This window comes from Bubalus kerabau, chromosome 2 (genome assembly GCF_029407905.1).
Source record: "Bubalus kerabau isolate K-KA32 ecotype Philippines breed swamp buffalo chromosome 2, PCC_UOA_SB_1v2, whole genome shotgun sequence".
NCBI lineage: Eukaryota > Metazoa > Chordata > Mammalia > Artiodactyla > Bovidae > Bubalus > Bubalus kerabau.
In genome coordinates, this window is record NC_073625.1 from 72072379 (window position 1) to 72086945 (window position 14567).

The 14567-nt window shown below is 37.0% G+C and overlaps 1 long non-coding RNA gene across 1 annotated transcript; it reads left to right on the top strand.

Annotated features, from left to right (window-relative positions):
* Positions 1-7113: 7113 nt before the first annotated feature.
* LOC129644763 (uncharacterized) lies at positions 7114-11586 on the top strand. The gene is made up of 3 exons (XR_008710969.1): positions 7114-7250; positions 7461-7538; positions 11278-11586. It is a non-coding gene; the product is annotated as an uncharacterized LOC129644763 (long non-coding RNA).
* Positions 11587-14567: the final 2981 nt, after the last annotated feature.

Genomic DNA, 14567 nt, shown 5'->3' on the forward strand with positions numbered 1-14567 from the left:
TTTATTTTTCTGGGCTCCAAAATCACTGCAGATGGTGACTGCAGGCATGAAATTAAAAGATGCTTACTCCTTGGAAGGAAAGTTATGACCAACCTAGATAGCATATTGAAAAGCAGAGACATTACTTTGCCGACAAAGGTTCGTCTAGTCAAGGCTATGGTTTTTCCTGGGGTCATGTGTGGATGTGAGAGTTGGACTGTGAAGAAGACTGAGCGCCGAAGAATTGATGTTTTTGAACTGTGGTGTTGGAGAAGACTCTTGAGAGTCCCTTGGACTGCAAGGAGATCTAACCAGTCCTTTCTGAAGGAGATTAGCCCTGAGATTTCTTTGGAAGGAATGATGCTAAAGCTGAAACTCCAGTACTTTGGCCACCTCATGCGAAGAGTTGACTCATTGGAAAAGACTCTGGGAGGGATTGGGGGCAGGAGGAGAAGGGGACGACAGAGGATGAGATGGCTGGATGGCATGACTGACTCGATGGACGTGAGTCTGAGTGAACTCCAGGAGTTGATGATGGACAGGGAGGCCTGGCCTGCTGCAATTCATGGGGTCGCAAAGAGTTGGACATGACTGAGTGACTGATCTGATCTGATCTGATATATATATATATTGATATATATACAAAAATCTCTACTACACTTGATAAAGGCTTGAGAAAGAACATCAAAGGAAAAAAAAGAGAGAGAAACTGAAAACATAAACTAACTGAAATAGGAGCACTGAATATGAAATAGAAAAAATAAAACAAGCTAGATAAATATCATCAAATGGTCTAGTTGTTTCTAAACATAGATGCTCATTAGAAATACATCTGGAGCTTTGGAGAGAAAAAGCAATAAGAGACATTTGTATTCTTCAAAAAAATTCAAGATGATTCTGATATGAATCTGGATTTTTAAAATGTGATTGCAGGTTTTTCTATTAAATGGTAGCTTTAGTGATATAGAATTCTATTATCTTCTGTTCACCAATCATGATACAATGGTATTAAACAAATGATAGTCACATAATCACAATAGTAAAAGATGTTTATGAGTTTTCATAATTGATAGCCAGAGGAAAATAAAGATAATTACAATTGCAAACCATAATGGAAACATAATTAACCTAACAATATAAAATAATTACATACAATTTGGAGGGTAAATAGAGTGGTGTAGTAATTGGGAGTGCATACATGCATATTTTCGTCTGCCCAGCCAGTCTACATCTTTTGGTTGGTGCATTTTCCATTTAAAGTAGTTATGATGTGTATGGTAGCTCAGATGGTAAAGAATCTGCCTTCAATGCAGGAGACGCAGGTTCCATCCCTGGGTTAGGAAGATCCCGTGGAGAAGGGAACGGCCACCCACTCCAGCCCTCTTGCCTGGAGAATTCCATGGACAGAGGAGCCTGGCGGGCTACAGTCAGTGGGGCCAAAAAGAGTCAGACCTAACCGAGTGACTAACACTATCCTATTACAATTTTATTAATTGTTTTGGGCTTCTTTTGTGTAGGTCTTTTCCTTCTCTTGTGTTTTCTGCCAAGAAAAGTTCCTTTAGCATTTGTTGTAAAGCTGGTATGGTGGTGCTGAACTCTCTTAACTTTTGCTTGTTTGTAAAGCTTTTGATTTCTCCATCAACTCTGAACAAGTCTTGCTGGGTAGAGTATTTTTGGTTATAGGCTCTTTCCTTTCATCACTTTAAATATATCATACCATTCCATTCTTGCTTGTAGAGGTTCTGTTGAGAAATCAGCTGATAATCTTTTGGGAGATTCCCTGTATGTTATTTGTTGTTTTTAATATTTTATCTTTGTCTTTAACTTTTGTCAGTTTGATTACTGTCTGTCTTATTGCGCTCCTTGGGTTTATCCTGCCTAGGACTCTGTGCTTCCTGGACTTGGCTGACTTCTTTCCAGTGATAGAGAAGTTTTCAACTATTATCTCTTCAAATATTTGCTCAGGTCCTTTCTCTCTCTCTTCTCCTTCTGGGACCCCTATAATATGAATGTTGGTGGGTTTAAAATTGTTCCAGAGGTCTCTTAGGCTTTCTTCTTTTTTTTTTTTTTCATATTTTTTTTCCATAGTCTATTCTGCACCAGTGATTTCCAGCATTCTGTCCTCCAGGTCACTTATCCATTCCTCTGCCTCATTTATTTTCCTATTAATTTTTCTAAAAACTTGTTCATCTCTATTTGTTTCTTCTTTGGTTCTTCTAAGTCTTTGGTAAACATTTTTTGCATCTTTTCAATTCTGCTTCTGAGATCCTGGGTCATCTTCATTATCATTATTCTGAATTCTTTTTCAGGAAAGTTGCCTATCTCCACTTCATTTAGTTGTCTTTCTGGGATTTTATCGTGTTCCTTGCTCTAGGATTTAACTCTCTACTTTTTTATCCTGATAATTTTCCATAATATGGCTTTCATTCTAGCCTGAGCAATTGTTGTTCTTGCTTCTTCTGTCTGTCCTCTGGTGGAGGAGGCTAAGAGGTGTGTGTAAGCTTCCTGATGGGAGGGACTAGATGGGAAAAACTATGTCATGCTTTGGTGGATAGGACCTTGCTCAGTAATGTTTTAATCCAATTATCTTCTGATGAGTAGAATTGTGCTCCCTCCCTGTAAATTGCTTGGCCCGAGGTGACCCAGCCCTGGGATCTACAGGTTCTATAGTAGGGTTAATGGCAACCTTCAAGGGGACTTATGCCAAGGGAAAACTTCCAGTACTGCTGCTACCAGTTCCCCTGTCCCTGTGATGAGCCACTGCCAACCAATGCCTCCACAGAAGACCCTCCAACACTAGCAGATAGGTCTGGTTCAGTCTCTTGTGGCATCAGTGCTTCTTTCCTCTGGGTCTTGGTGTGAGCAAGATTTTGTTTTGCCCTCCAAGAGTGGAATCTCTGTTTCCTCCAGTCCTGTGGAAGTCTTACGATCAAATTCTGCTAGATTTCAAGATCAGATTCCCTGGGCATTCCCAGTCCCTTTGCCAGATCCCCAGGTTGTGAAGTCTGATGTGGGGCTCAGAATCTTCACAATGGTGGGAAAACTTCTTTGGTGTTGTTATTCTCCAGTTTGTGAGTCACCCACCCAGTGGGTATGGGATTTGTTTTTATCATGATTGTGCCCCTTGTACCATCTCATTGTAGCTTCTTATTTGTTTTTGGGCATGGGGAATCATTTTTTGGTGGGTTCCAGCATCCTCCTGCTGATGGCTGTTCAATAGCTAGTTGCAGTTTCAGTGTTCTAAGTGTATGTCCTTCTACTCTGCCATCTTGAACCAGAAGCCCAGAGAAGCAACTCTATTGAACTAATCATAATCCTCCAGCTCCCTTGGATTGGTCATGTAAGATTGCTATGTGAGCATCCTGCATCTCTATTATGCTTGTTATATTTATAACCTTAATCAAAGTTCTAAATTTTTTCCTCTCCTGAGAGTCTATACAATTTCTGTTGGGCCACTCAGGAAAAGACTGAGAGATGGATTGAGGAGCAATCATAAGTAGTTGATATAAGTCCAACTACCATTTTCTTCAAGAATGGAGAACCATTATACATTTCAGTAGTAGAAATGACATTAGCACACTGAATAGGCTCAAATTGTCTCATTCACAGGCCTCCTTAGCCTCCTTTCCCCATCAGTTGAAAGAAGATGGTCTTACTACAGGGCCTGATGGCATGGTGACTTTAGCACTTGTATCCAACAGAATCATAAATGAGTTCCTCCCTTCCTGGAAGTTCCCAGCATATCCAATGGATGATTAAGGGATCCGATGGGTCCATTCTTGGGGTCAGAGAGATTTTAGCCTCTTTTCAATCATCTTTATGTATAAAGCAGCTAAGTTTGGATTGAAGAGTTAGGGAGTAAAAAGTGTTTCTATGCCATTAAGCATATGCATGTGTACAATTGCCTAAATATTTGTACCCACCCCAAATCATATATTGAAATCCTAATGCTCAATGTGAAAGTATAAGGACTTATTAAAAGGTATTGGGAGGTGTTTAAGTCATGAAGGTGGGCCCTCATGAATGGGATTAGTGTTCTTGAGACCATTTCACCATGCTGGGACATTATCACAAGTCTTCAAACTGGAAGGGGGCCTGCCCCTTGACCAAACTAGCACTCTGATAACAAACTTCCAGTCTCCAGATGATGAAAAATAAGTTTCTGTTGCTTATAAGTCAAGTTTGTAGTATTTTGTTATAGCATCCTTAATGGACAAAATAGCATGGAACATTTACTTGTGATTTTGAGCTGAACTGGGACTGCTGGCCACTCAATTAAAAACAACAACAACAACAAACAAACAAAAAAAACCCCAAAATGTTAAATACTGTCTGTCCATCCAAAGGTTTACATTAAAAATCAAGGTCATTGTTATTGCCACCATCTATGTCAGTTTCAGGGACACCTCAACTCAACAACTACAGCCACATTGCTTTCAGCTAGAGCTATAGTGTTTACTCCTTTGGGCTGATTCAGGCTTGACTTAAACTTTATGTCAAGGAGTCCATCTTAATTAGGCTTCCCTGATGGCTCAGAGGGTAAAGAATCTGCCTGCAATGCAGGAGACACAGCAGACATGGTCAGGATGATCCCTGGAGGAGGAAATGGTAATCCACTCAGTAATCTAGTAATCTTGCCTGAAAAATCCCATGGACAGAGTAGCCTAGCAAGCTACAATCCAAAGGGTCACAAAGAGTTAGACACAACAGAGCGACTAAGCATATACCACCTTAACTAAGGGCATTTGCTATCACCACATTGTCATGATAGCCTCTCTTAGATATCACCTGGTCTTAATGTTCAGACTGGAGGAGTTTTCCAGAGTAGCAGCAGTGACTATGAGGCCTTATTGTGATGTATTTGCATCATTTCTCATTCTCCAGTAGATGGCCTTCATCAACATTATTGACCCAGTTTTCTCTCGGAGCCTCAGAATATGAGGCAGACTGTCATTTATGGGTGAAGCACTCTTCCTTATTTATCTTAGAACAATATTTTGAAGAAAGCCAAAGCTCCCTTAGAAAACACAGGACCCCCTGCCAAAAATTCTGAGATGTGATTTTAGAGAGAGAGTTCAAGGAAGGTGGAGATATTTTACTATGGAGATATTTTAGAAGGATCTGATGAAAGTATGAAAGTGAACCATGTAGGTATTTGGGAGAAGTGTGATACAGGAAGGGAAAGATCAAGTTCAAGGATCTTGAGACAAGAGCTTGAGGAGTATATCAGAGGAACAACAAAGAAAATGGGGCTGGAATGGTATGAAGGAAGAGCTGTGTGGTAGGCAATTGTGAATTCTAATACAAAGTTTAAAGTCTGAACTATCAAAATATCAATAATCACGAAATGTAATTCATGATTATACTTTAATAGTCATCCATTAAAACACTATGTTTTTTCATATTTATTCACTCATATTCTCTCATATTTACTTGTTTTATCTTCTCTGTCTCCTCTTTTATTTTTTTTCTTTTTGGTCTTAACCTTCAATTACAATAGTAGGGGGTTATGCTTTATTAAGTTTAATATTTATGGTCTATTTGGCCCTACATTTGCTCATAGTGCTAAACACACTTTGCTCCAGTATTAAAACCAGAAGAAATATGCTGCCTTTCTTTTAAGAATGTGAAAGAAGACGTCAGGAGATGCAAGGGTTAACGTGTATGTGAAATCGAGAATGATTATATTGGCTGCTGAGTAAACAAAGAAAAAGAGACAGCTCTGCTTTCTTATTGTAATTGCAAATTTATTTTTTATAGTTTCTACAGTTTCTATTTTCCTTTAAACTGCCTTAATCTGTCTTCCTGCTGTGACCTATTTCCAGTAATGCATATTCAGTATAAAAATAGTAGATCAAATCATATCAGAATTCAAGCTACTCCTTGTAGCATAGAAACATGTACTTTTACATAACACTGAAATCAATTCCACTCATACTAATTATTTAATTTCCATAATACATTGAGAGTATTCTGCCATTAAGTCTTCACATTTAAAACTTGTTTTGTAATATTTTAATAGTTCTTCTTTTAAAGAACATAGTGAGGAAATATAGTTACAATTTTATAGATCCAGAAACTGAGATGCTGAAAAGTTAAAATATTGATCTAATGCCATACAATGAAGTTTTGTTTATGCTTATAACCAGAGTGTCATTTGATTTAACTTATCTTTCACTTCAAATGAGTTGATTGAATGAAAAATTAATCAGTCATACTGACATGACCAAATTGATCAACTGGTAGAATTGATCATTCCAGGCCACTATTTCTCAAACTGTGACCCACAGATTGTCTGCATTGGAATCTCTACAGTGTTGATTCAAACACAAATCCTGCTTCTTACCCCAAATCTACTAAAAAATATATATTTCCAGGACCAGGGCTAGGGACTCTGAATCTTTAAGTAAATGTCCTATATGATTCTTATAGATTCTAAAGTTTGAAAATTACAGTTTCTAGCAAAGTGAAATTGAGGTTTTTTTTTTTTTAACTTCACATTTTGGGGAAGTAATATTATAACAAGACCTGGGGTCTATCATCCAGTTAGGTGGAAATTATTGATGCTAAGTAAGCCATAGAGGAGTAAAGCAGTGCTTGCTAACAGTTCAATAATTGTGGATGTTCTTTAAATGCAGCTCTTCAGGCTACCTGTAGAAATCTGAAAATGTTCTCTTAAATTTGATTTCATATATATAATAAATTGTCTCCAAGTAACCAAACTGTCAGGTACATATATGTACATGGGCAAGTAAGGACAAATAAAATTCAATAAACTATTTAAGTTTTTCTGTGATTCAATTATTTAATAAGACCATAAAACATAAAAATCAGAGGTGATTTCACTTTTTCCTTAAGGAACATAGAATCTGATCTCTCCAGTAATAAAAGACTACTTTTGACAACATCTTATTGATAATAAAACTAATAACAACAAAAGCAATGGCAACACTAATGTGTACTCTGGTCTTAGGTGAAGGTACATATCATACTTTGCAATGTAGCAGCCCATTCCACTGTTTTACAGTTCAAATTGTTAGGAAGAGCTTGGCTACATTAATCTAATTTGATTGCTTATGATTTTCATGGTACTTGGGCGGCAAATAGAAAATGCTAATTTCCTCCTCACCTTTCAGCTGGAGTATTTCCATGATGGGCTCACTCCCACCCAATTTTCTAGACAAAGCTGACCAAAACAGGAATCATATAAATGGCCACAGTCCCCAACAAAGGGTTGAACATCACTACTGGAGCTAGAGCTATGAAGTATGGTAAGTCTGTGATGCCATTTACAGGCTACTGGTTCAAAAGCTTTCAGCTGGGCATCCTTCAGCTCCACTGGAGCTTCTTGTGCTCATCAGGATGTCTCTTGCTTTCACACCTCTCATGCTCTCTGCCCATCTCTTTCTCTCTGTTATTCTTCCTCCTAAGTTTATTTCCTTTCTTACTTCCTTTATTTCATTATCCTTACATATATACAGTGTATCAGTTCTGCGTCTTACCAGGATGTTCACGATCTTCTACCTTGGATCAATGCAATGATCTTCTTTTTAACTCAGGTAAGCAATCAATGCCAACTTAGAATTCTACTGCCTGATGCAAAAATCACTTCAATTTCTATTCACTATAAGAATTCCTTTGTTTACTCTGTTACACAGTCATTCAATAAATCTTTACTGACTGCCTACTCAGTATCTAGTGTGCCTGAGGCAGACCTCTATATATTTTTGGATTCTCCTGCCCATCACTTTCTCATTCAGCAAAGTAGTTAGACTCCTTTGCAAGGAACATTGATGGTAGCATCAGATCAGATCAGATCAGATCAGTCGCTCAGTCGTGTCCGACTCTCCTGGTAATTCTATTCATTCTCCCCAGCCTAGCACCATAAATTTAAATGCAGTTATTTTTGTTTTTAAAGTGAGAGTTTTTTCCAACACAATTGACACATTAAGAAACAATTTAAGCAGAACAAATTTTAGGTTCCCTAGTGCATGATTTCATTCATAAGAAACACTAGGTAAGCATAGAAAGCTGCACTGAGTTGAATAGAGCCGCACTGAAATAAATCAAATGCACCCACAGACACACCTCCAACATCTGCCAGCTCAGTTACCCCATTGTGTTATGAGCCACATTCATCCACCTCTGGCATCGCTCCTTTCTGGCCAAAGTTAGGTAAACCTCCTTCCACCACTTCACAGTAACTCTCAAGCTGTAACTTTCCAACATCTACTTCTAAAAGTAAATTTTTTGTTTTTTCCAAGATAAATCTGTTACATTTATTGTAGTATTTTGTGTGATGGTCAATTTTATGTGTCACCTTGGTTAGGTCACAGTAGTTGGTCAAGTGTAAGTCGGGATGCTGCTATGAGATATTTTAAATGAGGATAACATTTAAATTAGTAGACTTTTAGTAAAGCATATCACCCTCCATAATGTGGATGGGCTTCAGCCAATAAATTGAAGGCCTAAAGGAAAACAAGACTGAGGTTCCCAAACAAGAGAGAATTTGGCCTCCTCAGTCTGCCCTTGAACTTGAGTTGCCATATCAACTCTTCCCTGGTTTTCTGGACTGCCAAACTGCCCTGCAGATTTGCCAGTCTCCATAACTGGGTAAGTCAATGCCTTAAAATCCCTCTCTCCCTGTTTGTCTCTGTCCTTCTCTCTTGCTCTTTTCTGAGAGAAACTATAGTCTTCTAAGATAGCTGGTGACTTTTGGAAACATATGTGTCAGATTATATTGACCGACTGCTCCTCTGAACTCATTGTTACCATTTTCTAGCCATTTCTGAGAACAGTGCACAGAGAACAGAAACTTCTCCATCTCTATTCTATATGCTATCTCTTCTTGTTTCCACTGGAATCTTGCCATATTACTTTTTCTTCTTTCCTTTCCTGTTTCTCTTTTATAAATTTAGTTCCTTTCCTTCATAATGTAAACTCAGATCACAAAGACCAGAAGTTCGAGAGCATTGGAGAACTGTTAGGATAGTTTTAATTTAGTTCACAGAAGATAATACTGTTATAAAAGTAAAAATAAACAAATGGAATCTAATCAAATTTACAGGCTTCTGTACAGAAAAGGACACTATAAATAAAATGAAAAAACAACCCACAGAATGGGAGCAATCATTTGTAATTGATGAAACCAGCAGGACTTACTTTCCAAAATATACAAACAATTCAATAAAAAAAAATTTAAAAATGGCAGAAGATATAAATGGACATCTTTCCAAAGAAGGCATACAGGTGGTCAATAGGCACAAGAAAACATGCTCATCATCACTAATTGTTAGAGACTTGAAAATTAAAACTACAATAGTACCCTAAAACTACAAATGTACCCTCACACTGGTCAGAATGGCCATCATTAAAAAGTTTACAAATAACAAATACTGAAGAGGAATAGTGAAAAGGAAACTCTCTTACACTGTTGGTGGGAATGTAAATTGGTACAGCCATTATGGAAAACATTATGAAGATTCCTCAAAAAAACTAAAAATACATTTGCCATATGACACAGAAATACAACTCCTGGGCCTATACCTAGACAGAACTATAATTTTAAAAGTCACATGCATCTCTATGTTCATAGCAGCACTATTTACAATATCCAAGAAATGAAAATAATTTAAGTGCCTCTTGACAGATGAATTGAAAGATGTGGTACATATATACAAGGGACTATTACCCATAATAAAGAATGAAATAATGCCATTTGCAACAACATGGATGGACCTAGAGATTATCATACTAAGTGAAGTAAATCAGAAAGACAAACACTGGATGATATCACTTACATGTGGATTCTAAAATGTGACTCAAATGAACATATCATTCTGTTTCTACAAAGTAAACAGACGCACAGGCATAGAGAACAGGCTTGTGGTTGCCAAAGGGAGGGGATTGGGTGGGAGAAATATTGGAAGTTTGTGATTTGCGGATGCAAGCTATTATATATAGGGTGGATAAACAACAAAGTCCTACTATATAGCACAGGGAACTATATTCAACATCCTGTGACAAATTATAATGGAAAAGAATATAAAAATAATATGTATATTTGTATAACTGAACCATTTTGCTGCATAGCAGAAATGAACACAACAGAAATTCTTTAGCTTTAGCTCCCTAATGACCTTTCCTCTGACACTTAAAAGTTTATAAACCTAAAGCTCATAGAGTCAAATTTCTTCCAAACAATATGATGGAAAGTCCTGCTTTTTCAATACACTCACCACTTCTACTGCAGCAACAACATTTTCAATGTTGATAAGGATATCATTTGGCCACAATGTGCAACACAGCAGACCCTGATGATGCCAATGAATTCTTCATGGATTCTTAACATAGCCCATTGGGTTTATGTGGAATCAGTATTTTAGAAAATAACTGTAACATTTAGTTGGATTAATTCCCTCCAGGCTGATTCAATGGTATATACAGCAAAATAAAAATTTCCATGTGACACAATCAAGAGTCACAATGAACTGAAAAAATCAAATTACCCTAAAACTTAAAACTCCTAAAATTGATTACTATCTCCCTCAGCTATTCTATCTTCTGCAGTGTAAACAATAAATACCTCTTGGCTACCAAATCCATAAAAACATCTTTTGTTTCTAGCTGAATGGATTTTCTTTCTAAGGAACAACCACATATAATGCTGAACAACAATAAGAAAACTTGATTTTAATTCTGGCTTTACTATTTACTATCTGTGTGACTTTGGACAAATCACTTAAGTGTTCTGTGCCTCTTTATGGATGAAATAGGGAAAAATACTTATTTTGAGGTGGATAGAGGATACAGTGCAAATGTATATTTTAAGTACTAAATATAAGACTGGTATTTATTATATACAAAACAAAATAGCAGTGTCTTTATAATTTTTCAAATATATTAATAACTGCATACTATATTTGCACTCTAAAATCATTTAAGTCAATGTATGTAGTTGATTTATACATCAAATGAAAACATTATTTTCTCTCATAAAACTAACATATGAATATTATAAAATCTTCACAGAATTTAGAAGTAAATATAAGAAATAAGAGAAAACCATATCATTCTTAAAGTATAACCACTATTAACTATTTTCTAAAAATGTCAGATATTTTATGTACATATTTTCTGCCAAAAAGGGAACCTCATGATATATACTAATCTGTAACTGTTTTTCACTTAATTCATAGGAAAAATTTCCTAGTTACTTAGCCATCTCTAGTAGCATTTGACTACCTGCTGTGTCTATCCAATAATTTAGGAGGAATCTTTGTCTTTGTTTATAACCAGAGCAAGAACCCTAGGGAGAGAGAGAAGGCAGCCTTTGCTCAGAAAATGCTGTGATAATCCCACCAAAATGAGGAAAGTGGCATCATGGGTGTCAGACTGGGATTGGAAGTCCAGAGGAAGAGGACACTGCCCATTACTGAGAAGGGAGGAGAATATGGATGTACTGCACAAGTGAAGAGTGAAAAAGACCAGATGCAAAGAGACAGGAGCTAGCAGAGCTAAGGAGAATGTGTGAGTGTGTGTGTGTGTTGGAATGGGGTAGTGCAGAGAGAAAACCTCCCCTCCGGTATGGAGATGTGGTACAGAAGAAAGATGAAACATGTCCAGTGGAATTTTTCAGTAAGTGGTAAGTCTTGTAAAGTAAATCCAAAAATAGCATGATGTGCTTTGAATGATTATTTTGTTATGGAAACTTGAAAAAGGATTGGAGAGGGGTGGGAAAGATGAGAGCCGTATATATGTTGGGGAGGAGCTAATACCTGGATAATCAATTAAAGCAGCATGATTTATTTCAGCTCAGTTCAGTCCCTCAGTTGTCCGACTTTTTGTGACCCCATGAATCGCAGCACGCCAGGCCTCCCTGTCCATCACCAACTCCTGGAGTTCACTAAACTCATGTGCATCAAGTCGGTGATGCCATCCAGCCATCTCATCCTCTGTTGTCCCCTTTTTCTCCTGACCCCAATCCCTCCCAGCATCAGGGTCTTTTCCAATGAGTCAACTCTTCACATGAGGTGGCCAAAGTATTGGAGTTTCAGCCTCAGCATCAGTCCTTCCAATGAACACTCAGGACTGGTCTCCTTTAGGATGGACTGGTTGAATCTCCTTGCAATCCAAGGGACTCGCAAGAGTAGTCCAACTCTCACATCCATACATGACCACTGGAAAAACCAGAGCCTTGACTAGATGGACCTTTGCTGGCAAAGTAATGTCTCTGCTTTTGAATATGCTATCTAGGTTGGTCATAACTTTCCTTCCAAGGAGTAAGCGTCTTTTAATTTCATGGCTGCAATCACCATCTGCAGTGATTTTGGAGCCCCCCAAAATGAAATCTGACACTGTTTTCCACTGTTTCCCCATCTATTTCCCATGAAATGATGGGACCAGATTTATTTAAGTGATGTCAAATAGATGACAAACCAGTCCGAAAAAAATCATTAAGGGAAAAACTTTAAATATGCATCTTTTTACTTCTCCCATTGGTTTATTAGGATTGCACTTTAATTTAATTGACACTTCTGTGTGGTAAGTCAAGTTAAGTGCTCTGTACCTTCTGACTCTTTGCAACCCTGTGGCTGCCCAGCCTCCTCCATCCATGGTATTTTCCCAACTAGGATACAGGAGTGTGTTGCCATTTCCTTGTCCAGGGGATCATCCATACCCAAGGATCTAACTCTGGTCTCCTGCATTGCAGTCAGATTATTTACCTCTAAGCCACCAGGGAAGTCCCAAGTCAGGTTATATATCTTTTCTAATATTCAAGAATTCCCAAAGATTTTTCAACCTCTCCCTTCCTATAAGAATTTCATTCTAAATAAAAAAGTCCATTCTTAATTTCTCAAATGCATAATAAAATCATCTTTAAATTTCTTACTCATATTTAACCAAATATTTAAGAATCTAAGTTTTATGAATTTCTATGAAATCTATTAATTTAAATTCTATCCTTTCTTAAAACTTACAGTTAAGATTTATTGCCTCCATAAGTCCATAATGATTTCATTCATCTCAAATTCTTTATCACTTGTCACTTGCTACTGCTTGATATGGGATGGTTGCTTTATTCTACTTATGTCCTGTCTAAAAAATTGGATCATGAAGTTAGAAATGTCATTTAATCTATAGGACTTATTGTGATTCTATTCAGTGAAAGGCTGCCATAAATACTTATCTTAAAATGCTCATATTTTGAACTTAATGCTTAATAATTTCATACTTAAAAGATTTCAAAAAGAAACCATTTTCTCAAATTGCTGAAACATTATGATTACCCTCAGAGGAAAATTTCTGAATTGAATAATAGTTTGAATTTTTCTCTACACAATTCCTGTTACAAATTCATGTTCTAAAAATAATAATTAAGACACAGTTAATAATAACTATATATTTAGTGCCAGAGAATAAATCCTTATATAGTTATTATGCTGCTGCTAAGTCGCTTCAGTCGTGTCTGACTCTGTGCGACCCCATAGACGGCAGCCCACCAGGCTCCCCCGTCCCTGGGATTCTCCAGGCAAGAACACTGGAGTGGGTTGCCATGTCCTTCTCCAATGCATGAAAGTGAAAAGTGAAAGTGAAGTCGCTCAGTCGTGTCCGACTCTTTGCGACCCCAAGGACTGCAGCCTACAGGCTCCTCCGTCCATGGGATTTTCCAGGCAAGAGTACTGGAGTGGGGTGCCATTGCCTTCTCCGATAGTTATTATATTTAATCCTTATAACACTCAGTGAGATAGACATTACCATTTACTGAAATTTATTGTTGAATATACTAGGAATTAAAATACTATAAATAGCATACCTAAGAACATAAAGCTATAAGTAGTAAAGTTGGGAATGAAATTCAAGAATATTTGACTCTAGTTTTAAACTATTACTGCAGATATCAACTAAAGCTTAAACTGAACTATACTTCTTATAGAGCTTGTGTTGACTCATTCTTCAAATAATTTTTTCAGATTAATTTGTCTTAATAAGATAAGAGGTGGAAGTTAGCTTTGCTTTGTGAGTTAATTTAATGAAGTAATAGCCTCTTGAAAATCCTCTAGGATTTTAAATAAACTCTAGGTCAAAGGCAGACAAATTAGCATAACATTCATATTAATATATTCCAAAGTGTGTTACACAAGAAGTCAATTCTTTGGAATCTATGCATTGCTAGATGTATTATTTTCAAAGGGACTTTGGTTACTTATTATGGTGATGGATGACTCTGATGAAAATATGAACATGTCCAAGTTTTTCCTTCAATATTTCTCCCATAAATACAATGATATATAATGAAGATTATTTAATGAGACAGGCAATGGGATGTTTTGCAGTGGGTGCAAGTGAATTTGATCTTCAAATCGTAAAGTGTGACATTCCTCATGATATTACCTACTGATTTTATTTGACCTTGCTATTGTTAGAATTAAAAAATGTCTGAACAGACAACAACCAGTTCAACAGCTTTCAATAAACTGACTGTACATGGTTATAAAATGAGTGTATATACCCAAGGGAGACAATTTTCTTAAGGAGAGGCTTTTTCTTTTTAATCCATATGACTAATGGATTAGACATAGCAGACC